Source organism: Dendrobates tinctorius, unplaced genomic scaffold, assembly GCF_039654945.1.
Source record: "Dendrobates tinctorius isolate UK_male_01 unplaced genomic scaffold, ASM3965494v1 ptg000008l, whole genome shotgun sequence".
Lineage (NCBI taxonomy): Eukaryota > Metazoa > Chordata > Amphibia > Anura > Dendrobatidae > Dendrobates > Dendrobates tinctorius.
The window spans coordinates 47112337-47138844 of NW_027361676.1; the positions used below are offsets into that span (position 1 = coordinate 47112337).

A 26508-nucleotide genomic window follows, 5' to 3' on the forward strand; every position below is an offset into this window, starting at 1 on the left:
CTGTAAATATACATATATACACATAATACTGTACATATATAAAGTATATGTATATATACCGACTTGTTCACTGTGTGTGCATGGCCCATGCATTTGTATTCAATTGGTTTCTTACTTTTGCAAGTTTTTGGGAGGTCTCCACCCCTCTCTTGTGGCCAATGCACATATAAAGCCATCTTACACAGCGTGTCCACATCAGACATTACGTTTCTGAATCCTGCTCATATAGGTACATCTCAGAACACCAGGCCTACACCTGCCACTCCTCCACCTGTTGCTGATCAATGTTTTAGCTAGAAATGCTGGCCCAAGCCCTGTCCCATGAATCGATGCTGCGCAAGTACATTATTTGTACTCTGGGTCATTGGATACCACTTTTCCTGGAGCCTGCCCCTAATTTGAGCTGCTTGGGAAGCTTTTTGCCCCTCATTAAGGTGCTGTCTATGCATTTGGTTTTCTTTCCCATTAAATTCAATGGGGCTCTGGCTTGTTGAACTAACCGTTCGGCAAACATGCTCAGCAAACATTGGGACGTTTGCAGAACCAAGCCTTGAAAGGTTTAGTCATTTCTAGCCTTTAAACGAACTGAAGCAAATCCTCAAAAAAACAGCGAAATTCCAGGTTCTGAGGTAGCAAAACACAAAATATGTTGTATATGAACTGTTGAATTGTAAAGTGCTGCAGAATATGCTGGCTCTATAAATAAATATTATTATTATTATTATTATTATTATTATTAAAAATATCCACACAGAAATTGAAGAAAGAGATAGTGAGAGGAGGAAGAGAGGGAGTTGCACTTGTGGCACAAACAAAATGTAGTTTTCTCACTAAGTATATTTATTCCTCTGGAACATAAGATTGTTTTTGAGAAGTTCAGATTAACTTCATATAAGTACTGATCATTTTCCAAATTGCAGTAATAAAGATTCACTTATATTTTATGTTTCCATATTAGGCAACTGCTAGTGTTAAATGTTTTTCAAGATCTTAAAACATGCAGATGGTGCTGTTTATGTCTTTCTCACTATTGCTGATAATAGCAAATAATTACAACCCATCGATTTTGCTTCATTAGATTTGTGTGAAGAACGTGCAGACAGGAAGTTTTCTGCTGTTTAAAATTTCCTCATAAACAAAATGAAAGGTAATTTTGACCCAGAACAAATATCTTAGCCAAAGTCAAGCAAGTCATGTACTAACTTCTCTGATTATTAGCTTTTTGAATGATTTTACATTTCAGAAACTATATCTTTAAAAATAAACTGATGATAATCAGTATTGTCTGTGATTCACTTAGCTGTAATATAACATGTATTACAGTAATTTAACAACTCCCTTGATACTATTTCCTTAGGGCATTAATGCAATGTTAACTACAAGGCATCATTTCTATATGTAACACACCTGGAACAAACATTCTTAACCCCTTAGCGACAGAGCCAGTTTGCAGCTTAATGACCAGGCCAATTTTTACATTTCTGACCACTGTCCATTTATGAGGTTATAACTCTGAAACTCTTTAATGAATCCTGCCAATTCTGAGACTGTTTTTTCGTGACATATTGTAACTCATGTTAGTGGTAACATTTCTTCGATAAGTCTTGTGTTTATTTATGAAAAAAATGGAAATATGGCGAAAATTTTGAAAATTTTGCCATTTTAAAACTTTAAATCTTTATGCCCTTAAATCAGAGAGATGTGTCACAAAGATATCTTAATAAATAACATTTCCCACATGTCTGCTTTACATCACCACAATTTTGGAAGCAAATTTTTTTTTGTTAGGAAGTTATGAGGATTAAAAGTTGACCGGCGATTTCTCATTTTTACAACAAAATTTACAAAACCATTTTTTTAGGGACCACATCATATTTAAAGTCATTTTGAGGGGTGTATATGACAGAAAATACCCGAAAGTGGCACCATTCTAAAAAGTAGACACCTCAAGGAGCTCAAAACCACATTCAAGAAGTTTATTAACCCTTTAAGTGCTTCACAGGAACTAAAGCAATGTGGAAGGAAAAAATTAACATTTAACTTTTTTTTGAAAAAATTTACTTCAGAACCATTTTTTTTTAATTTCACAAGTGTTAAAAGAGAAAATCAACCACAAAATTTGTTGTACAATTTCTCCTGAATACGCCGATACCCCATATGTGGGGGTAAACCACTTTTTCAGCACACGGCAGAGCTAGCAAGGGATAGAGCGCCGTTTGACTTTTTCAACGCAGAATTGGCTGAAATTGAGATCGAATGCCATGTTGCGTTCGGAGAGCCCTTAATGTGCCTAAACAGTGGAAACCTCCAACAAGTGACCCCATTTTGGAAACTAGACCCATTAAGGAACTTATCTAGATGTGTGGTGAGCACTTTGAACCTTCAAGTGCTTCACAGAAGTTTATAACGTAGAGCCGTGAAAATAAAAAATCCATTTTTTTTCCACAAAAATGATTTTTCGCCCCCAAATTTATATTTTTACAAGGGTAACAGGAGAAATCATACCCCCACAGTTGTTGTGCCATTTGTCCTGAGTACGCCGACACCCCATATGTGGGGGAATCACTGTTTGTGTGCATGGGAGAGCTCAGAAGGGAAGAAGTGCCATTTTGGAATGCAGACTTTGATGGAATGGTCTGCGGGCGTCATGTTGCATTTGCAGAGCCCCTGATGGGCCTAAACAGTGGAAACCCCCCACAAGTGACCCCTTTTTGGAAATTAGACCCCCTAAGGAACTTATCTAGATGTGTGGTGAGCATTTTTAACCCCCAAGCGCTTCACAGAAGTTTACAAATGCAGAGCCGTGAAAATAAAGAGTCTTTTTTATTTCCTCAAAAGTGATTTTTTAGACTCAATTTTTAGACCCCGAAAGTTGGTAAATAGTGGAAACCCCTCAATTCTTGCTCCAACCCTAACCCCAACACACCCCTAACCCTAATCCCAACCCTAACCTTAATCCCAACCCTAATCCTAATTCTAACACTTATCGTAGTTCGCCTTAACCCTAATTCTAACCCTAGCCCTAACCTGAGCCCTAACCCTAGCCCTAACCCTAGTCCAACCCTTGCCCAACCCTAACCCTAACCCTAGCCCTAGCTCTAGCCCAACCCTAACCCTAGCCCTAGCCCTAGCCCTAACCCTAACCCTAATGGAAAACTGAAAAAAAATATATTTTCTTTATTTCGTTATGTTGGCCTAACTAAGGGGGTGATAAACAGGGGGATTATGTACTATTTTGTTTATTTTGATCACGATGATAGTTTATCATCGTGATCAAAATGAATGAATGAAATCTGCCAGCCGGAGCCGGCAGATTCCCGGCGGGTGCACTGCGCATGCGCCCACCATTTTCCCCGGATCCAAGATGGCATCGCCCACCGGAGGATGTCGGCGGGACGCAGGACCACCGGGAGGGGACAGAGGAGCAGCCGAGACCCCAGATAAAATCCGACACTGGGGGGCGCTTTTCACTTTCTCCACAGTGCCGTGAATTAGCGGCGCTGTGGTTTTAGTACCCTTAATTACCGCCGTTAAAAGGCGTATCGGCGGTCGCTAAGGGGTTAAAGGGATTGTCATTGTCTAGTCTTCTGAAAGAAGTCTGCAGTCACTCTATTTGACTTCAGACTTTTCAGGGTTTCATTGTGACATTGTTTTCAATGATTTCTTATGGTGTATATTGCAACCTGAGACTTACTGTGACTTTATACAATGTGTCTGTAAAGTCATGGAGCACTTCTGACCAGTCACTGGAAAGCAACAAAAAACAATAGAAATGTGAAATCTGCTCCAAATATAAGAAAAACTCTCCCAGTTTCATACCTATTCAGTGCAGTTCGATATGGGCTCAATTTGTACCCCGTAAGTCAGAGACGTTTCTTTAACACTTTAACAACTGTAGTCTTGCTTAGGTGTAATTGTCGAGCACACGCACGCACAGATTTTTTAGGGCTCCTTAGGTATCTATCCCGTATAGTCTCTACAGACTCAACACTGACTGATTCTTTAAGTTCCCGCCCCCCCTCCCTGATTTTTATGGACTTTGATATTGTATACTGTATACTTTCCTGTGACTGGTCAAAAGTGAACCATGACTTTACGGAAACCCTGTATAGACATATCTGCAATTTAGAAAATTTTTAAAGCAAAATCACAGAACTAAAATAATCAAGTGACAGCACATTTCAGACAATTTGCACAAGTGCTATTGGCCCCATAACTAGTGATGAGCGAGTATACTCGTTGCTCGTCGTCTTTTCCCGAGTATGCTCGGGTGTCCGAGTATTTTGGCGTGCTCGTAAATTTAGCTTTCGTCGTCTAATCTGCATGATTTGCAACTTTTAGATAGGCTGAATGTCATGTCGGATGCTATTCACACCACAGCGTCCGGCAGGCAGCGGTAGTTCCATCTCCATCCACTATAGCCTCAGTGGCGCTGGCTTGATTTTACTCAGGTTATCTGGGGTTAATCCAGCTGGAAATCAGGTGGGATGTTTGGTCACGCCCACGGTCTTTAAATAGTCATGCTGGCCTGTGGGCGTCGCCGATTATAGCTTGTGTTTTATGCCAAGTGGTTCCGGTCTGGAGAGGTGGTGTTGGAGAGAGAAATTCATATCTGGTGTCGTATGATCCATTGTTACCTTTTCGCCTTCCTATATTTGTGCTTTGTTTTGCCCTGTTCACATTACAGTATTGTCCGGTGTGTTTGCGGCGCGGTGTGGTTTAAGTTCTCCCTGGCTGTCATTACTGTGTGGGCTTTGGTGGATTGACAACTCACTGGGTGGAGGGTGGAGGGTTCAGCTTAGGGCTGAGCAGGAGATAAGGAAAGGTTGGAGGCTCAGGCATTTGCACCATTAACAAAAACCCTGGGTTGAGGGTCAGACAAGGTTTTCCCTAGTTTGAGGGACTCCGCAGGGGCCCCGGGTATTTCAGCCTCCTTTGACCTAAGCCCCGCATAACACTGAATACATGTGGGAATTCCCTAACAGGCAGGTATTCCACACATGTATTCAGGGTGTCTAGTAGTCGCAAATCATGCAGCTGAGACGACGAAAACTAAATCTCTGAGCATGCCAAAATACTCGGAGGACACCCAAGCATGCTTGGAAAAACCCGAGCAACAAGTATGCTCGCTCATCACTACACATAACTTGTCTGATAATTGTTGATGCTCCATAAGTAGTAATATAACACAAATTGAAATTGATACTGTTCGTATTACAGCATTTTGCGATCTGGAAATGGCTGCTTGCCGACAATGAGATTTTGGTGAGCTTTTGATGCTGCATACATATTCTGCATTACAACTGCAGAGTATTACGGTTACAGCAAAGTGGAAATCTCATGCCCACTGTGCTTATATTTTACTCAATGCAATCTGATATGCTCTAGACCAGGGTTCCCCAACTCCAGTCCTCAAGGCCCACCAACAAATCATGATTTCAGGATTTCCTTAGTATTGCTGAGGTGATAATTGCATCACCTCAGCAATACAAAGGAAATCCTGAAAACATGATCTGTTGGTGGGACTTGAGGACTGGAGTTGGGGAACCCTGCTTTAGAAAATTAAGTATTTCTCCCAAAAAATTATTGCAATTTCTCGTTTTGTTATACATATGTTAATTTCCCTTGAGCATCGCACAAAGTGACTGCAGATTTTTATTTTTAGACTGGACAGTATAATCCTCCATGCAGTTTTATGGGCACCACGTAGTCATCCATACAGTATTATAGGCACCACATAGTTCACCATACAGTATTATGGGCACCACATAATGCTCCATACAAAATTTGAAGCATGAATTGATGTATCTATATTAATATGGTGTTTTTTTTTTTTTGTTTTTTTTTTTTCTTTTGCCGGGTGCGGTGGTATGTGCCTTTAATCCCAGCTACTAGGGAGGCTGAAGTTTGTTTGTTTTTGGTTTAATCATCAGATTATTATTAAGTGAGAATTCACATTGTAATATGTTTGTATAAGATGAATGCATCATAGGGTTAAACCAGTGAGGTACTATTGTTAACTTTGAATTAGTGATGTCAGTTTCACAGCTGATTTTGGTGGGTGTTACCCAAGGCAGCCTTCTCTGGTTGCTTTTCCTTGATAAGTGCAACATTTATTCAGTATTTTATGCTATGATTAAGGGTCAAATATGATCCGAAACGCGTAAGCCTACACATGCTTTTATCATCACTCGAATTGCATTTTTTAATTATGGATTAAATAAAGGCTTTTCTTAATTTTTTCACATCGTGTGCTGGAACCATAAAAAACTTTTTTTCATAATGCTCCATACAGTATTGTGGGTCCACATAGTGCTCCATACAGTATAATGGGCCTCATATATTGCTCTATTTAGTATAATGGGCCCCACATAGTGCTCCATACAGTATAATGGGCCCCATATAGTGCTCCATACAGTATAAAAGACCCAATATAGTTTTCCATACAGTATAATGGGCCCTGTATATTACTTCATACAGTTTAAAGGTCCCATATTTTTCTCCATACAGTATAATGGGCCCCATATATTATTTCATACAGTATAATGGCATCACATAGTATATTAGCATAATATGCAAATACTGCTGCAAGTCTTTTAGGATATGTCTCTATCAGCTTTGCACATCAAGAGGCTGACATTTTTACTCATTGTTCTTTGCAATCTAGCTCAGTGTAATTGAAAGTTGAGCTTGTGTGAAGAGAGATTTTCAAGTCTTGCCACATATTCTCAATCAGATTTAGATTTGGACTTTGACTATTGCCATACTTACACATGAATATGCTTTGATGTAAACCATTCCATCTTAGCTCTAACAGTATGCTTAGGGTTCCTGCTGGAATATGAATCTACACCCCATTCTCAAGTATTTTAAAGCCTTTAACAGGTTTTCCTCCAGAATTGCCATGTATTTAGCTGCATCTACTGTATCTTCCCATCAACTCTGACCAGCTTCCCTGTCCCTGCTGAAGAAAAGCATCCCCACAGCATGATGCTGCCACCACCATGCAAGACAGTGGGGATGTTGCTTTCATGGTGATGTGCAGTATTAGTTTTCCACCCCACATAGCGCTTTGCATTTAGCACAACATTTTGTACTTTGGTTTCATCTGACCAGAGCACCTATTTGCACATGCTTACTGTGTTCCCTACACGTTTTTTTGTGAACTACAAATGGGGCTTCTTATGACCTGCTTTAGCAAATTGATTTCTTCTTGACAATCTTCTATAAAGGCCAGATTTGTGGAGTATACAGTACAACTAATTTGTGTTCTGTGGACTGAATCTTCCAGCTGAGCAGCGTCTCTCTGCAGCTTCTCCAGAGTTTCCATGGACCCACTGGCTGCATCTGTAATTCGTACTCTCCTTGCTTGAGATGTCAGTTTAAGTGGAGGGTCATTTTTTGGTACATTTGCAGTTGTGCCATACTCCTTTCATTTTTGCTAAATTAATGGAACGGTGCACTGTGAGATTATCAGAGGTTGGAATAGTTTTCATAACCTAACCTTGCTTTAGTCTTCTCCACAACTTTACATTTGATCTGTCTTTTGTATTCATAAGTAATCATGATTCTGTTTGATCCCTAATGTTCTCAAACAAACCTTTAAGACTTTCACAGAACAGCTGTGGTTATATTGAGAATAAATTACACACAGATGGACTAAATTGACTAATTATGTAACTTCTGGGAGAATTAGCTGACCAAGGATTTTATTTAGGGGTCTCAAACTAAAGGGGACTGAATACAAATGCATGTCACAATATTTAAATTTATATTTTTTTAAATATTTAGAAAATTTGAGTTTGAATAAAGCTCTTTCCTTGTCATGGTTTCCTTTAGGAATTTTTTTAACTCTAAAAAAATAATTATGGCTCTATGAAGAATGTTTTCCTGTTACATTTTCTGTACAGAAAATAATGGAGTATACATATGTGCTCTTTGCAAAATCCTTTACCATAGGCGATTTCAAGTCTTCAAATATTCATGAAAAACACCCTGCTGACTTTATTGCCAAATAACTTTGATATTTTGCTTCTAAGAAATTGAAAATGCATACAGTAAAAATATATTACAAAGTACAAATGTCACAGAGGAGGATTTGTTTATGCCTTACATCATTATTTATTTTAAAAAGTGTGTTGCTGTTGTTATTATTATTAGTAGTTTTTATTATTATCATTATCAATTATTTTATTCCTATTATCAACCTCTTAACGACCGCCAATATGCATTAAAAAGGCGGTCGTTAAAGGTACTTATTTCCTCATTGCCATTTTAAAGCAACAATGTGAAATATAGGAATAGTGCCATAGAGTGGTGGCAATTCCCATGGGTGCCAACTGGACATGACAGCTGACACCATGCAGTATGGAAAGCAGCTGGTTTTGCGACCGATTGGGGCCATTTAACTCTTTAAATACTGCTGTCAAGCACGACAGCGGTATATAAGTTGTTTCAAGGGGGTCACAGGACCCCCATAGGAACTATTGCACCATCACAATGCAAATCACAGGTCCTGTTGGTTACCATGGTACCCTGAAGTGATGTGATGACCCCAGGGTATGGTGGTCTGTGAGATTCAGCAATAAGGTGAGTCTCACAGGCACAGTCAGTGAGACACTGACAGTCTCATACACTGCTTTACATGAATACAGCAGTGTATGAGACAAGTGATCAAAATAAAAATTATACATGTCCCACAGTGGGACTAAGTAAAAAAGTGAAAAAATAAAACATGTAAAAATGTAAAGAAAAGACACAAGACAGTGCACATAAATCACTCAAATCCATTTCGCCACCCAAAACACAGCATTTGTAATAAAAGAAAAAATGTACACACAACTGGTATCAACATATCCGGAACAACCAGCTCTATAAAACTGGAATGCTATTTATTTAATAATTAGCAAATGCTGTGAAAGAAATAATAAAAAATGCAAAAAATATTGCTTTTTCATCATACTGACTCACAAAAAGTGAATAAAAAGCGATCAAAAAATTATATTTAAAAATAATGGTTTAAATGAAAATGCAAACTGTCCTGCAAAAAAGAAGCCTAACACGGCTCATTGGCAAAAAATATGAAAAAGTTACAGCTCTCAGAATATGGCAACAAAAAACCCCTACTTTTTATAAAAAAGCATTTTTACTGTGTGATAACAAAACCTATATAAATCTGATATCGATTTAATCGCATCGATCTGAAGAAAAAAATCCACCTCATCAATTATACCGCACGGTGAACTGGTCAAAAATAAAAATAAAAACTATTCTTGTACTGCTTTCTATTTGTTAATTATACCTCTCAAAAAATGGAATAAGTCACAAGATTGCTAACAATATGCCCAATAGGGGTGGAGCTTTAATGCAAGGCTCCTGGAAAGTAACTTACATGTAGTATGGTGGTAAGGTCTGTCCTCGGGGGCTGAGGGATGGAGGAAAGACCTTACCACCATACTACATGTAAGTTACTTTCCAGGGTCCTGTATTAAAGCTCTACCCCTATTGGGGATATTGTTAACAATCTCATATTGCCTGCATATTGTCAGTATTATCAACTCCAGACAAGTAAGAATGGTTGTTAAACAATTGATTTAGGCAGAGAGTTATGTGCAATAATGTTTACCAAAAAGGGGAATGTGCAATAATGTATTGCTACCACTAGTTTTAGCAATATTATTCATTTGTTTCATGGGCACTAGCACTTTAAAGAAACAGTACTTTAAATCAGGTTAGTCATGTTGTTCTTTATAGCATATGCATTTGATTTATATAAACTGTGCTCATACATGACTGCTATGTCATTATACTTAATCATTTGATGCAATATTATTGTGGTATACCAGCAAATTTTCAATATTACATGTATGGGATTTATTTGAGCTAGGTCTATTTCCTTCCCATCCATCAAACTGGGGGTAATTGATTTCATTCTCATTGTTATGTCTACCTTTATCAATTCTTACTAAAGTAAAGTGTTCACTCATGGCTGCTGGGTGCACCTTGCAATGAAGCATGGTGGTAGGGTTTGATGTATAAAGTGACATTAGTCAGATTTCAAAAATGTGTCTTGATCATTAAGATCAAAATTGGCTAGGTCACAAAGGGGTTAAATAAAAATAATAAATATATGTGGAAATGTAACTGTTTTTGAACATCTATTTTGCTAGTCCATTTGAAAACCATACACATGACCACTATGCTGTAGTCTACTGACAATTTTTTTCTTTCTGTACATGAATTTGCCTATCTAGAATTTCATGTTACATCCATTTTGACAGGGGTAAAATAATTGGTGTTGAAAAGAGTGTCAAACGTTTATAATAGTTTTGTACAAAATGTATAGTAAAAGAAAAAGCTGCAATGGATGGGATAGTGTAAAAAGAAACATACTATGTGTAAGAATGTGGGAGTTACTATCTGCAGCACAAGCACTATGACCCACTGGCACCAACCATCACATCAGCAGTACTACTAAACACAAGTCACAATTGGCCTCCTTTGCCTCCAGTAATTGTATTAGTGATGTGGAAGCAGACAACATTCTGGAATATATGGTCTATCAGTGCTCTAACTCTCAGCAGGATATAACCTCTGACAGCGACATTGTCAGTTTGACTTGCTGTTCTTCACAAAAAAGTTTGCAAAATAATAAATTACAAAGATTAATATTTTTTGGATTATTAGACATGAAAAGCCTGCCAGTAAACTTTACTATTAGTTGGTTTCTTGGTTACTTCCATATTAAAATAAGTGTGTTTAGTGAGGTTGCTTTAATGTTATTAAGATTGTGTTTGCATTAAAGAGCTTGAAAGGAGTTGGATACAGTCATAAGAGACATTAGAGTGTTACATATTTTTCGGGCTATTGGAGGCTTTACAGTACAGTGTTTCACAGCAAATAGTTGCAAAGAAATTTTCAGGAATATTTAATTGAACCTGGTGAACTTGAATTTCAAATTATTTGATCATCTTTAACAAATAACTATGGTCATTAAGGTATGAATTTTTGTTGTTACAAATCAATATTGTATAAACTTTGCTTAAGGGTTTTGTTATTTTCTTCTTGACTTTACACTAGCTTACAATTCATATTCTAAGTTTCTAGACTTGTCTTTGTTTCAGTATTTCTAACTGCTTTGAATGATCATTGTTTTTCTGGAGTCACAAGATGAAAAATACATTTTGACATGAGGAAAACAAATATGCAATCATAGGCATTAGTTACTACACTGACATATTTATAGAAATGTTAAATTCTGGGCAATGTTTTCTTTAGTATTTACAAAAAAATCAACTTATTCTTCTTTATGTATAAAAAATGATTGTATTACTGCTTCTGAACTGTATTTGCTTCAAGTCAAGTCTACTTTAATATAAGACTAAAAAAGAAAAACTGACATAACACACATCAAAACATAAGATATAAAAATACTGATACTCACAATTTACTCGTGACTATTTTGCTCCAAGTCACCTTAGCAGAACACCACAGATCAGTTAAAGTTTAAAAGTTGGAAAAGAAATACCTTTTTTGTTTTATAAAATCTAAGACAAAATATTCCAGAGACACTGTTCCTGAACGTGATAGCAATAAAAAGATAGTGTGAAAAAAGTTCAAGGATAACCAATGGAAGCAAACAGTTCTTCTAAACTCCAAAGATCTGTCTTATCTCTTTTTATTCTATTCTGTTTAATGTTGCAAGACAGGATATACATTGTACAACATACTGTAGTACCGTACATATCGGAGCTTCCAGTTAACGAGTTTTTCCTGAACGTACTGTGGATTCACAAACATAAGTGGTTTGTTCCATGCTCAGGAAAAGGAAATTAATTACAGTTAAGTGTTTTATTTCATGGTATTGAATCAACAAAGTTACAGTTGGAAATGTTTTTAAAAAAGTTAAAAACGGCGAAATATGTCAAATTATAATAATACTATGAGAGCTGAAATGCATAATAGTAAATGTGTTAATTTATATTTTTGCTTTTTCTCTTGTAAAGAGATTCCCTAATTATATACTTATACTTTGCCATTTCTTCTTTCATTAACCCCTTCACGACCAATGACGCCACATAGGTGTCATGAAACCTGGTACAAATCTGACCAGTGACGCCTATGTGGCGTCATGACTTTAAAGCCCCCCTGCGGGTCGGGTGACTGGGGTCACTGAAAGGTCACCTGACCCACAGATACAGGGGTAATTGGGCTTTGTAATTCACCACAGGGGGCGTGGCTTCGCCCCCATGTGGCTACGATCGCTCTGATTGGCTGTTAAAAGTGAAACAGCCAACCAGAGCGATAGTAATATTTCAACAATGAAAATTGATGAAATATTACAATCCAGCCATGTCTGACGCTGCTGTAGCATCGGACATGGCTGGAGACACCGATTCCACCCCCCTACCGGCGATCGCCCCCCGCAACTGAATGACAGCGGCGATCTGCCGCCGCTGTCATCATCTGCCCCCCCTCCCATTCCCTCTGCTCCCCGCCAGCCTCCGATCCCCCTTCACCCCCCGGTACCTCCTGATTCCCCCCGTCCCTCCCGGTGTCCCTCGGGTCCGGATGATGGGCGCCGCCATCTTGGAAAATGGCGGGCGCATGCGCAGTGCGCCCGCCCGAATCTGCCGGCTGCAGATTCCATTCTTTCATTTTGATCACTCTCACAGTGATCAAAATGAAAGAAAAAGTAAATAAACCCCCGATTATCACCCCCATAGGTAGGCACAACTAATAAAATAAAGAAAATATTTTTATTTTTCCATTAGGTTTAGGGTTGAAAAGAGGGTTAGGGTTAGGGTTGAAAAGAGGGTTAGGGTTGAAAAGAGGGTTAGGGTTGGAAAGAGGGTTAGGGTTAGGGTTGGAAAGAGGGTTAGGGTTGGAAAGAGGGTTAGGGTTGGAAAGAGGGTTAGGGTTAGAATTAGGGTTAGGGTTGGAATTAGGGTTAGACTTGTGGTTAGGGTTATGGTTAGGGTTGGGATTAGGGTAACAGATTGGGTTAGGGGTATGTTGGGGTTAGGGTTATGGTTAGGGTTGGGATTAGGGTTAGGGATGTGTTGGGGTTAGGGCTGTGGTTAGGGGTGTGTTGCGGTTAGGGCTGGAGTTAGAATTGAGGGGTTTCCACTGTTTAGGCACATCAGGGGGTCTCCAAGCGCGACATGGTGCAACCACTGATTCCAGCCAATTTTGCGTTTAAAAGGTTAAACGGTGCTTCCTCCCTTCCAAGCCCCGACGTGTGCCCAAACAGTGGTTTACCCCAACATATGGGGTATCAGCGTACTCAGGAAAAATTGCACAACAACTTTGGTGATCTACTTTCTCCTGGTACCCTTCGGAAAATAAAAAATTGGGGGCTAAAAAAATATTTTTGTGGAAAATTTTTTTTTTTTATTTTCACGTCTCTGCGTTATAAACTTCTGTGAAGCAATTGGGGGTCCAAAGTGCTCACCAGGCATCTAGATAAGTTACTTGGGAGGTCTAGTTTCCAAAATGGGGTCACTTGTGGGGGGTTTCTATTGTTTAGGCACATCAGGGCCTCTGCAAACGTAACGACGACCGCAGACCATTCCATCAAAGTCTGCATTTCAAAACGCCACTACTTCCATTCCGAGCCCTTACGTGTGCCCAAACAATAGTCCCCTCCCATATATGGGGCACCAGTGTACTCAGGACAAACTGAACAACGACTTTTGGGGTCCAATTTATCCTGCTACCCTTGTGAAAAAAAAATTGCTGGCTAAAAATCATTTTTTTTGAGGAAAAAAATATTTTTTATTTTCACGTCTCTGTGTTATAAACTTCTGTGAAGCAATTGGGGGTTCAAGGTGCTCACCACACATCTAGATAAGTTCCTTGGGGGGTCTAGTTTCCAAAATGGGGTCACTTGTGGGGGGGTTTCACAGTTTAGGTACATCAGGGGTTCTGCAAATGTAACATGATGCCCGCAGACCATTCCATCAAAGTCAGCATTTCATAATGTCACTACTTCCCTTCCGAGCCCCGACGTGTACCCAAACAGTGGTCCCCACCCACATATGGGGTACCAGCGTACTCAGGACAAACAGGACAACAACTTTTGGGGTCCAATTTATCCTGCTACCCCTGTGAAAAAAAAATTGCTGGCTAAAAATCATATTTTTTTGAGGAAAAAAATATTTTTTATTTTCACGTCTCTGCGTTTTAAACTTCTGTGAAGCGCTTGGGGGTTCAAGGTGCTCACCACACATCTAGATAAGTTCCTCGGGGGGTCTAGTCTCCAAAAATGGGGTCATTTGTGGGGGGGTTCCACAGTTTAGGTACATCAGGGGCTCTGCAAATGCAACATGATGCCCGCAGACCATTCCATCAAAGTCAGCATTTCAAAATGTCACTACTTCCGTTCCGAGCCCCGACGTGTGCCCAAACAGTGGTTCCCCCCACACGTGGGGTACCAGCGTACTCAAGGACAAACTGGACAACAAATTTTGGGGTCTAATTTATCCTGGTACTCTTGTGAAAATAAAAAATTGTGCACTAAAAAATAATTTTTTGAGGGAAAAATTTTTTTTTTTATTTTCACGGCTCTGCGTTATAAACTTTTGTGAATCACTTGGGGGTTCAAGGTGCTCAACACACATCTAGATAAGTTCCTTAGGGGGTCTAGTTTCCAAAATGGGGTCATTTGTGGGGAGCTCCAATGTTTAGGCACAGAGGGGCTCTCCAAACACGACATGGTGTCCGCTAACGATTGGAAGTAATTTGCATTTCAAAAAGTCAAATGGCGCTCCTTCCCTTCTGAGCCCTGCTGTGTGTCCAAACAGTAGTTCCCCCCCACATATGGGGTACCAGCGTACTCAGGACAAACTGGACAAAAAGATTTGTGGTCCAATTTCTCCTGTTAGCCTTGTGAAAATTAAAAATAGTGTGCTAAAAATCATTTTTGAGGAAAAAAAATTATTTTTTATTTTCACTGCTCTGTGTTATAAATTTTTGGGAAGCACTTGGGGGTTCAAAGTGCTCACCACACATCTAGATAAGTTCCTTAGGGGGTCTAGTTTCCAAAATGGGGTCATTTGTGGGGGAGCTCCAATGTTTAGGTGCACAGGGGTTCTCCAAACGCGACATGGTGTCCGATAGCGATTGGAGCTAATTTTACATTCAAAAAGTCAAATGGTGCTCCTTGCCTTCCGGGCCCTGACGTGCACCCAAACAGTGGTTTATGACCACATAAGAGGTATCGTTGTACTCAGGAGAAATTGCCCAACAAATTTTAGGATCCATTTTATCCTGTTTCCCATGTGAAAATGAAAAAACTGAGGCTAAAAGAAATTTTTTGTGAAAAAATGTATTATTTTTTTTTTACAGATCAATTTGTGAAGTACCTGGGAATTCAAAGTGATCACTATGCATCTAGATAAGTTCCTTTGGGGGTCTAGTTTCCAAAATGGGGTCACTTGTGGAGGAGCTCCAATGTTATGCACACAGGGGCTCTCCAAACACGACATGGCAACCGCTAAATATTCCAGCATATTTTCCATTCAAAAAGTCAAATGGCGCTCCTTCCCTTCTGAGCCCTGCCGTGCACCCAAACAGTGGTTTATGACCACATATGAGGTATCGTTGTACTCAGGAGAAATTGCCCAACAAATTTTAGGATCCATTTTATCCTGTTTCCCATGTGAAAATGAAAAAATTGATGCCAAAAGAAAATTTTTGTTGGAAAAATTAAAATGTCCATTTTTTCTTTCCACATTGCTTTAGTTCCTGTGAAACACCTGAAGGGTTAATAATCTTCTTGAATGTAGTTTTGAGTAGCTTGAGGGGTGCAGTTTTTAGAATGGTGTAACTTTTGGGTATTTTCTGCCATATAGACCCCTCAAAGTGACTTCAAATGTGAGGTGGTCCCTAAAAAAATGGTTTTGTAAATTTTATTGTAAAAATGAGAAATCGCTTGTCAACTTTTAACCCTTATAACTTCCTAACTAAAAAAATTTTTTGGTTACAAAACTGTGCTGATGTAAAGTAGACATGTGGGAAATGTTATTTAGTAACTATTTTGTGTCACATAACTCTATGGTTTAACAGAATAAAAATTCAAAATTTGAAAATTGCAAAATTTTCTAAATTTTTGCCAAATTTCTGATTTTTTGACAAATAAACGCAAAAATTATCAACCTAAATTTACCACTAACATGAAGCCCAATATGTCAGGAAAAAACAATCTCAGAATCGCTAGGATCCGTTGAAGCGTTCCTGAGTTATTACCTCATAAAGGGACACTGGTCAGAATTACAAAAAATGGCCTGGTCATTAAGGTCAAAATAGGCTTGATCATGAAGGGGTTAAAGAGAAGCTATCGTCAAAAAAGGTTTTTGTTTTCAATATGTGTATATATGTATATATATGTATATATATATATATATATATATGAAATTTATTTAAAAAACAAATATTAATCTTGAAATTTTCATGTTGGCCACTGGGGCTTTTTTTTCTTTCAGGAAAGGCAAGGTTACAATGACAGTCAATGTCACTATGTACAGCTGATTACAAGGGATTGCAAAGGATAACATTAAAACAAAGGAGATAGAGAGATTAATTTATTTACATTTCAGTTACCTAGTCCAATCTGCCGATAGAAACTGACTGTGTTTCTACAGCTTGCCCACTTTGTGCCTGGTTGTGGTCCACTGGGCATAGCAATCTTTGACTGACCTCCAGTGTACAATGTATGTCAATCTTTTAGATGTTACAGTTGCAGGGCAAGCCAGGGAAAGTCAGCACGGCCACTTAAAACTATATAAGGCCTCTCACTGATGCTTTAGCAGTTTGTGAAATGGAGCTGGGAAAGTGTTATGTCGGACGCTGTTCACACCACAGCGTCCGGCAGGCAGAGGTAGTTCCACCTCCGTCCACTATAGCCTCAGTGGCGCCGGCTTGATCTTCAGGCTCTCGGGGGTTAATCTTGCTGGAGGCCAGGTTGGATGTTTAGTCACGCCCATGGTCTTTAAATAGTCATGCTGGCCTATGGGCGTCGCCGATTATAGCTTGTGTTTCATACCAAGTGGTTCCGGTCTGGAGTGGAGGTGTTGAAGAGAGAGAGATTTGTATCTGGTGGCGTATGATCCGTTGTTATCCTTTCTCCTTCCCATATTTGTGTTTAGTTGTGCCCTGTTCACATTACTGTATATTCCTGTGTGCGTGCAGTGCAATTTAAGTTCTCCCTGTCTGTCATAATTTGTGTGGGGCTTTGGTGGTGTGTCTCCTCACTGGGTGGAGGGCTAAGTGCAGGGCTGAGCAGGAGATAAGGAAAGGTTGGAGGCTCAGGCATTTGCACCATCAGCAAAAACCCTGGGTTGAGGGTCAGACAGGGTTTCCCCTAGTTAGAGGGACATCACAGGGGCCCCGGGTATTTCAGCCTTAGTTGAACTAAGCCCCGCGTGACAGAAAGTTTGCAAATCCAAGCTGTCTGCAGTTTTAGCCAATACAAGATACGGCCACTGCCTTTCAGGGCTTATCTACAGCATTCTGTAATGCTGCCGATAAGCCCCCGATCCAACCTGCAAGACAAGAAAAATAAGTTTTATTATATTCTCTTGGGGGGTAGTCCGGTGTGATCCGGTCTGACGGGTGTAGCAGGTCTGGGTCCGGTGCCTCCCATCTTCTTATGATGCCACACCCCTGCTTGCTTCATCGCTACCCGGCATCGCACTCTTGCACTGCCGTACTTATCTGCCCTGTTGAGGGCAGACCAAAGTACTGCAGTGTGCAGGCGCTGGTAAAGGTCAGAGAAACCCAGCTGTTGTGAGTTCATTTTCCCCTTCACCGTCGATGTCTGATGAACTCCCTCTTCTGGTGAAGGAAGGTAGTGAGGCTGATTACCAAACACCTGATCTGGTAGATGATGACTGGGTAACAGGAAATTCTGACTGGATATAAGGCAGCCGACGCCCTTCTGAGTCGCTGGTGATTTCTCTGCTGGATTCTTGGAGACCAGTCTGATTCCTGCTTCCCAAAGATAAGTTTTTGCTCTGCTATTGAACTTATTGGTTTTGTTTTGTTTACCTTGTTTTTTGGAGTTCAGCAATCCCCGGTCGGGGGTGTGCTGAGTTCCATTTTTGTCTCTGATCAGTTTGTCTCTTTGCTTTGTCTTCAGAATTTACCTGAGTGCTGATATAGTCTTTTTGAAGTCCTAGCGACTTCAGGGCCTGTTTTTCCTATCAGACGGTTGGGACATTTTTTGGTAGGGTTTTTTACGGATTGCAGACAGCAGCTTTTCTATCCTGTCCTTTTTAGCTAGCTTGGGCCTCATCGTTTGCTCAACCTATATTTCTAACTGTGTTAGTGTTTTCATCTTGCTTCACCATCATTATATGTTGGGGGCTGCCTATTGCTTTGTGGTCTGCTCTGGGGCAGTTTAGATTTCCCCTTTCTTTCTTTAGGCCTATTTATTTCTCCGGCTGTGATCGCGGGGTCTAGGGCATCGTAGGAACCCCCCACGGCTACTGTTAGTTGTTGTGGATAGGATCAGGGGTCTGCAATCCAATACCTACCAACCTCTCCGGTTTTCTGGACTTAGCTTGTACTTTTGTTTTTTCCTCCTTCGGTGACTCATTCATAACACCCAGCACATGCACACTACAGTATTATACTTTGCCCTCAACACGTCAGATAAGTACACCTGCGCAGGAGGGTGATGCAGGGGAGCAATGCAGGGGAATAATGAAGCAAGCAGGAGGGTGGCATCGCAAGAAAATGGGAGGCACCGGACTCGGACCTGCGACACATATCAGACCAGACTGCACCACCCCCGGGTGAGTATAATAAAACTTATTTTTCTTATTTTACAGGTTGGATCAGGGGCTTATCTGCAGCATTATAGAATGCTGTAAGTAAGCCCTGAAAGGCAGTGGCCGTAACTTATATCGGCCAAAACTGCTGACACGTTCACTTTAAATGTCTCATAGATACAGATACAGTCACTGGAAGTCACCACGAAACTGGGGCACTGATACACTCCAGTGAATCATGGCTGCACATAAATTATTCTTTCCATTTATTTGAATTGGAGTTTTTTCATAACTCCACTTTGGAGCTCCTATACAAATGAACAAAAAGAGCATTATATGTACAGCCACCACTCCAAAGAGAATAGCAGGTAACAGGCTCTGACAAGAAGACTAAAGGGGGTTTTACACATAGCGATATCGCTAGCAATATCGCTATAACGTCACCGATTTTGTGACATCATAGCGATATTGCTAGCAATATTGCTATGTGTGATACTTACCTCCGACTGTCTCCTTCTGTCTGTCGCTGATCGCGCGAGATCGGCCGGCTCCATTTCTCGTCGGGCGCTTCCTGCTGGGCTTCCTGTGGTGCCGACGAGCGACGTGTGGAGGCAGGTGGGAGGACATCTCCATCGCCGCGTCTGAAAGTTAAGTATCATCCACTGTATCGCTGCTGCATCGCTGTGAGATCTGCCTGTGTGGCAGCTCACTAGCAGTCATTTAGCGATGCACCAGCGATCCTGACCGGGTCGTATCGTGGTCGGAATCGCTGGTGCATCGCTAAATGTAAAAGGGCCTTTAATCTCTCAGTTCTATTATAGAATGTTCTGTGAATATATCACATATATTCAAGATGAGATTGCCTTAACCCATAAAAGATTCAACAAATTTTGAAAGGTAGATGTCTTTAACCCATTTGCGGCATATAACGTATACTGTATTTATATACATCATAGGTCTTTTCCCTGATTTTGATGTTAGCTCTGACAATGAGCTCACATTTTTCCCTGCACATGATGGCTAATTTAATCAGCTGTCATGTGCCTTTAACAGCCGTGGTTGGAGCAATGCTCTGTCCATGGCTGTTAACCTGTTAAAAATCCCAGCATCAATCTTTGAAAGTAAGATTTATCACGTGCTTGTGGGACATGTATCATTCCATGCTCCCATCTGAGTGCTCATGACATGATGGGTTGTCATGACATTGGATGGTCTGTTAAAGAACCTTGTTCCTGTCATTATAATGCTCTTGTGAACAGCTCAAGGCTGGCATTCAAAGTAAGTCTTAATTTCTGCTCCAGCACTGCTATGTATAGTATAGGCGATCAGTCGATCGCAGCTTCAAGTCTCATAACAAATAATAAAATAAAGTAAAAAGTGAAAAAAGTTTTATCAATTTGAAAAAATTAACAAAAAGCACAAATATTGTAATCACCTTTTTACTCTATTGAAAATGAAACAATTTAAAAAAACACACATATTTGGTATTGCTGGTTAAGAAATGTCTGATCTAGTAAAATATAAAATAAATTAAACTGATTGGTAAAAAGCATAATGTGAGAAAAAAAGTAAAAAATGCTAGAATTCCATTTTTTGGTCGCTGCAACATTCCAATAAAATGTGATAACTAGCAATCAAAACATAATATCTGCCCCAAAGTGGTATCAACAAAAACATTGGCTCATGGTGCAAAAAATAAGCAATCGCCCAGCCCAAGAACCCAAAGAATGAAAACGTTATGGATCTCGGAAATTTCAAATAAAACCAAAGCCCCTTTTCTCCACAAATTTCTGAATTTTTTGCACTTCTTTTTTGCAATTTTACTGCATTTTGAATCTTTTCATTCTTTTCCAGTGCATTACATGTGAAAATGAATGATGTCATTAAAAGGTCCAGCTCATCCCACAAAAAGCAAGCTCTCACATGGCTATAATTAAAGAAATAAATAAATTATGGAATAAGTGGAGGATAAAAAAATGGAAAATTGACCATGTGCGAAGGGATTAACAAAATTTTAGATGACAGTACTGCCCTTTAGAATATTAGATGGGGTATAATAAGATTTACCCATATGTACTTATAAAATAAAAAAATAAAACTTTTTTCCTTATTCACCCATTGCTTAAAAATTGGGGACATGTTCAAGCAATAAGGGCATCACCAAGCAACACAGTTCAACAGTTACAAGAGGAGTAAGGACCCTGCTCGCAAGCATTCAATCTATAAGGAAATCAGGGGGACCGAATAGGTATAAAGTGCATGTCATGTATGATGAAGCCATAATTATAATAACTAGGGCATTTTAAATAAGTGACATGACCCAGTCACCAGCCAGTATCTGTCTGGTTACAATTGCCAAGTGCTATTGGGTGCAAGAAGGAAGTGGACACAGATGAATAGGAGGGACCAGATTCTAATTAAAATATGAAAAGATTGAAAAGAGGGAAGAGGACAGAGTTAGGTTGGTGAATTGAGGTGGTAGGCCTGTCTGAAGAGATGTGTTTTTAAAGTACATTTAAAGATGTGGGGGCTAGGTATTGTTGGATTGTCAGGGGTAGTCATTTCAAAAAACTGTTGCAGCACAATAGAAGTCTTGGGGATGGTGATGAGAAGTTCAGATTATGGAACATGTTACTCTTAGATCAGTTGTGGATAACATGGGTAGGGTGATAGACAGTGATGAGAGAGGAGTTATAGGGTGATGCAGAAGTGTAGAGGGCTTGTGGTTGAGAAAGATAACATTCTATTGTATTCTGTATCAAATGGGCAACCAGTGTAATGACTGGCAAAGGATAGATTGGTTAGCAGATGAACAGAAATACAACTTTTGCTGCCACATTTAAGAAGGATTGGAGGGGATAAAACTTGGTTAGAGGTAGATCTATCACTAAAGAGTTGCAGTAGTCCAGTTATAAATTAATTAGAGCAATCGTAATAGTTTTTGCAGTTTCAAAGGTGAGAAAAGGTAGGATTCTGAAAATGTGTTTAAGATGCACCTAACATGAGCAAGTGTGTGATTGAATATAGAAAATAAAGGAAAGTTTTGTGTCAAATATAACTCCAAGACAGAGGGTGTGCCACTTGGGAGGTATGGTTAAACCATCCAAGGCAATTGCAATATTCGGTATGAGGTGGTTACTAGAGGGAGGAAACACGAGAAGTTCGGTTGCAAGTAGAAGTAAGCACATAGACACTGAGGGATCAGTCTTTGCAATGTTTGTTTATAGTCTCCTACAATGGAGACATATGGCCCTGTGTAAGAGCTGCATTTGCAAAGTCTCTATATTAATTCATTTTTTATTAAGATGTGTCAGGGCAATGAAAAACCCTTTTTGCACTTTACATACCTAAACTGTACATTATTACACCATTTTAAGCTTATATTCACTACAATATTCAATAAAAGTTAACCCTCTTCATCTCGTAGTGGCATTATACAACTAATATAATTAGTTTGGGAAATTTAATTGTCAAACATACATTAACATTTTTTTGTCTGTGTGCTTTGGCTAGAAAATCATCAGCTTATTAAAGTGGATAAAGTTTTACCAGTTCTCATTCACATGCTGCATAAAAAATACATGCAGAATAAATGGAGAAATATACCTATAATGTAGATTTTAAATGTACAACATCAATTTATAATGTTTATTTTCATAGTGGATTTAACTAATTTAATTTTAGCAATTTGCTTTTTTTAACGACCTTTGTCTTGATCTGAAGCAATAGTGAATTGATAGATGAACAATCTGTAGGAAGATCGATCATGTGCAAGCCTAGATAGTTCCACCAGAGTTTTCTCCATGTTATCTTGATGGTATCAAGCCATCGAATTGCTGGTCTTCCTCTTCACCTTGATCTTACTAGTCTTGTGACAATGACCTCCTTCTCTAGTGATTGCTGTCTTTATATGATGAATGCAAAGTAGACAAGTCATAGCTTGGTGATCCTTGGTTTGAGTAACACGTCAGCTTGATTTGTTCCAAAATTAATTTATTTGTTCTTCTTTCCATCCGTGGTATTGATAACATCCTTCTCCAGCACCAAATTTCAATTCTTCTTCTGTCTTGTTTCTTTATTGCCCAAGTTTCTCATCCGTATGCTAACACAGAAAAGACCAAACTATGTAGAGGTCGTTCCGTCATCGCCAGTGAAATGTTCTTCAATTAGAAGACCTTGCGCAGTGACATTATTTTTAATTTGCCCATATCTATTCTTCTATTTGCTTCTGGTGTCATCGTCACATCTTGAGTTATCATTCATCCGAGTACATTGAAGTCCTATGCAACTTTTAGTTTGCAGCTGTTCATTTCAAATATGTCCAGGTTGTACCTGGCAATAGTTAATATCTGTGTCTTCTTTGCAGTCCCATGTTCGAGCTTTCCATCTTGACATTCTGTAATAAGTCATTGATTTCATCTACACTTGTTGCTATCAATGTTGTTTTTCTGCATATCTAAGATTATTGATGATTAGGGTTGTACATTTTGGATTCATTCTTTATTTTAGCAAATCCAGCATTTCTGAAAATAACTTCTGCATATAAGCTGAAGAGAAATGGTTACAGGAAGCAGTCTTGTCTGGCACCTCATTCTACCTTGATCCATTCCATTTCGCCATGTTCTGTGCCAGATCAACATGTAACTCCCAAAGTCTTATTGCAGATTGCTTTCCATAGAATTTGCACTTCATGTGGATGTACCCTTAAAGGTTCACAACTCTCTCTTTTAGCTGCAGGCTTCCTTTTCCAAAGTCATAACCTAACATGTGTCACTGTGGTTGAGTTCAACGCTACTGCCTTTAAAAACAGAACACAATAATATTAGAACACAATGTGAAATAAAAGGAATTTGTGATATTTAATTTATGCAAATTCACTTATAATGGACAGGAAAAGAAAAAAAAATATTCTTACATTTTACATTTTATTTTAAGTCACATTCAAACCTTCTACACCTATTATTTATTAATGATATAAAATAAATGAAAATTAAATTAAAGTACTGTTATTTATTTGACAACTTGCATCATTTCTTTTTAATATTTAAGGAAAGGATTAATGATTCACATATGGGAAGTTTCTGAAAAAGAAGCATTAAAATGCAACAAGACAAGAGGGTATATGATCTTTTTGTCTCACAATCATCACTGACACAAAGCTTTGATAAGATTTTGACAGTTCACTGTAGGTGACTCTTATCAGACATAAGTTGCTATTAGTACATTTCCCTTCCCCACTGTGCCAATAGAAAATGCAGAATCAATCTACTTTAATAGGAGTCATTAGTTTAAGAAAATTACAGTGTTCCAACTCCAGAATCTTGATATTATACAATATGTCTTCTAAATTGGCAGTTAGAAGATTTTGATTGTCTGTGTTTACTTGAACATGACAAATCTAAGGGGGGAAATTCTGAAAAAATGATATTTCAAAAGCCAGTTTGAACCTGGAGACATCTAGAATAATTTATTGAACTGCACCCATTTTCTGGCATACATTATAGTATATTGGTTGTGCTATAGTAAGCCACTACACTTTTACTAAATTCCACCCTGTCCTGAAAGATTTTTCAACTTTTAGCTCCAGAAAACTGGCATAAAAGGGTAGAATATTTTCTCTGAAGCATTCATTATGTACAAAGTATATTAACTTAAATATAGTATAACAATCATTAATGCACAGAATACTTTCCTGGCTATTTGACATAAAAATGTGACATTACCTAGGAAATGCAATACTTTAGAATGTCTACAGCACCACACCACAACCTATTTAGAGACATTTATTCACCTTTGAAGTATCTCTATTTGCAAAAGATAAGGGTGGTGCTAAGCAAGTTTAATGGTAAAAGTCCCTATTACAAGTATGAAGAAATGCATCAATTTATGTTTAAAACATTCAGTCCTTTATTTCATCATATCGGACAGGCAAGCGACAGGCAGGGGGTGCAGGAAAGTAAATTGGACGACGGCTGTTTTGCACTTTGCACAGTGCTTCTACGGGTTCAAGCATATGGTGACATTCACCCATTTCCTCTATCAGGTAATCAGATGGTGCACGTCATAATAATCAACAAGTGTGTTTAAAAATATAAATCATAAAAGCATAGACAGATCAGTTTTATCATTTGACCCCTTAACAACTGCCGATTTGACTTTTAAAGGCGACCGCTAAGGGTACTTAAACCACAGCACCATTAATTAACGGCGCTGTGGAAAATGTATATAGTGCCCCCCAGATTCGGAACTTCTCCGGCAGCCGAGACCCCAGAGAACATGATTTGGGTCGGTACTTACCGACCCCGGTGTTGCGATCGCCGTTATTAACCGTATAATGGCGGCTGAAACAAAAAAGTCGCAATTTTGCATTTAATTTATCTCTTCTTTGATGTGATTGCACATCAGATGGGAGAGAAATAGTCCACGGGTCCCCCGATCTGTCCCCCGTACCTGCCGGGGTCTTAATGTCCTCCCACGGCTTCCACAGCTCTCAACATCATCTTCCTGTAAAGAAAACAGCGGGCGCATGTGCAGTGCACCCGCCGAGATCTGCCGGCTGTCACCTGACAGATTTCATTCATTCATTTTGATCACTGTGATAGACCCTATCACAGTGATCAAAATAAAAAAGTAAATAAACCCACCCTTTATCACCCCCATAATTAGGGAATAATAGTAAAAAATATATATTTATTTCCATTTTTCCATTAGGGTTACAATTGGGCTAAAGTTAGGGTTAGGGTTGGGATTAGGGTTAGGATTAGGGTTACGGTTGGGATTAAGGACACCATTCTCTCCTGATTTTCCTCCTATCTCTCTGACGGCTCCTTTACTGTATCTTTTGCTGGCTCCTCCTCCTCTCATCTTCCACTGTTGGGGTTCCTCATGGATCGGTTCTAGGTCCCATCCTCTTCTCTTTGTACACTGCCCCTATTGGTCAAACAATCAGTAGATTTGGTTTCCAGTACCATCTCTATGCTGATACCCAATTCTACGCTTCCTCTCCTGACATCACACCTGCCTTTTTAGAAAACACCAGCGATTGACTAAACACTGTGTCTAACATCATGTCCTCACTATTTCTGAAACTGAACCTGTCAAAGACTGAACTCCTTGTGTTTCCTCCCTCTACTAATGTACCTATACCCGACATTGCCATTTCTGTGTGTGGTTCCACTATTACTCCCCAGCAACATGCCCGCTGTCTTGGGGTCATACTTGACTCTGAGCTTTGCTTTGCCCCCCACATCCGATCACTGGCTCTCTCTTGTTATCTGCATCTCAAAAACATTTCTAGAATTTGACCTTTTCTTACTTTTGACTCTGCAAAAACTCTTACTGTTTCTCTTATTCATTCTCGTCTGGACTATTGTAACTCTCTTCTAATCGGTCTCCCTCTTACCAAACTTTCCCCTCTCCAATCTGTCTTGAATGCTGCAGCCAGGATCATATTCCTCACCAATCATTACAATGATGCCTCTACCTTGTGCCAATCCTTACACTGGCTACCCATCCACTCCAGAATCCAGTACAAACTTATTACCCTCACCCACAAAGCATTCCATGGCTCAGCACCTCCCTACATCTCCTCACTCGTTTCAGTCTACCACCCTACCCATGTCCTCTGTTCTGCTGATGACCTGAGGTTAGCATCCTCAATAATCAGAACCTCCCACTCCCGTCTCCAAGACTATACACGTGCTGCACCAATTCTTTGGAATGCACTTCCCAGGTC

The 26508-nt window shown here is 39.4% G+C and overlaps 1 protein-coding gene across 1 annotated transcript in view; it reads left to right on the forward strand.

Annotated features, from left to right (window-relative positions):
• Nucleotides 1-26508, forward strand: part of GALNTL6 (polypeptide N-acetylgalactosaminyltransferase like 6) — a 3047192-nt gene that overhangs the window by 2051008 nt on the left and 969676 nt on the right. The window lies entirely within an intron of this gene.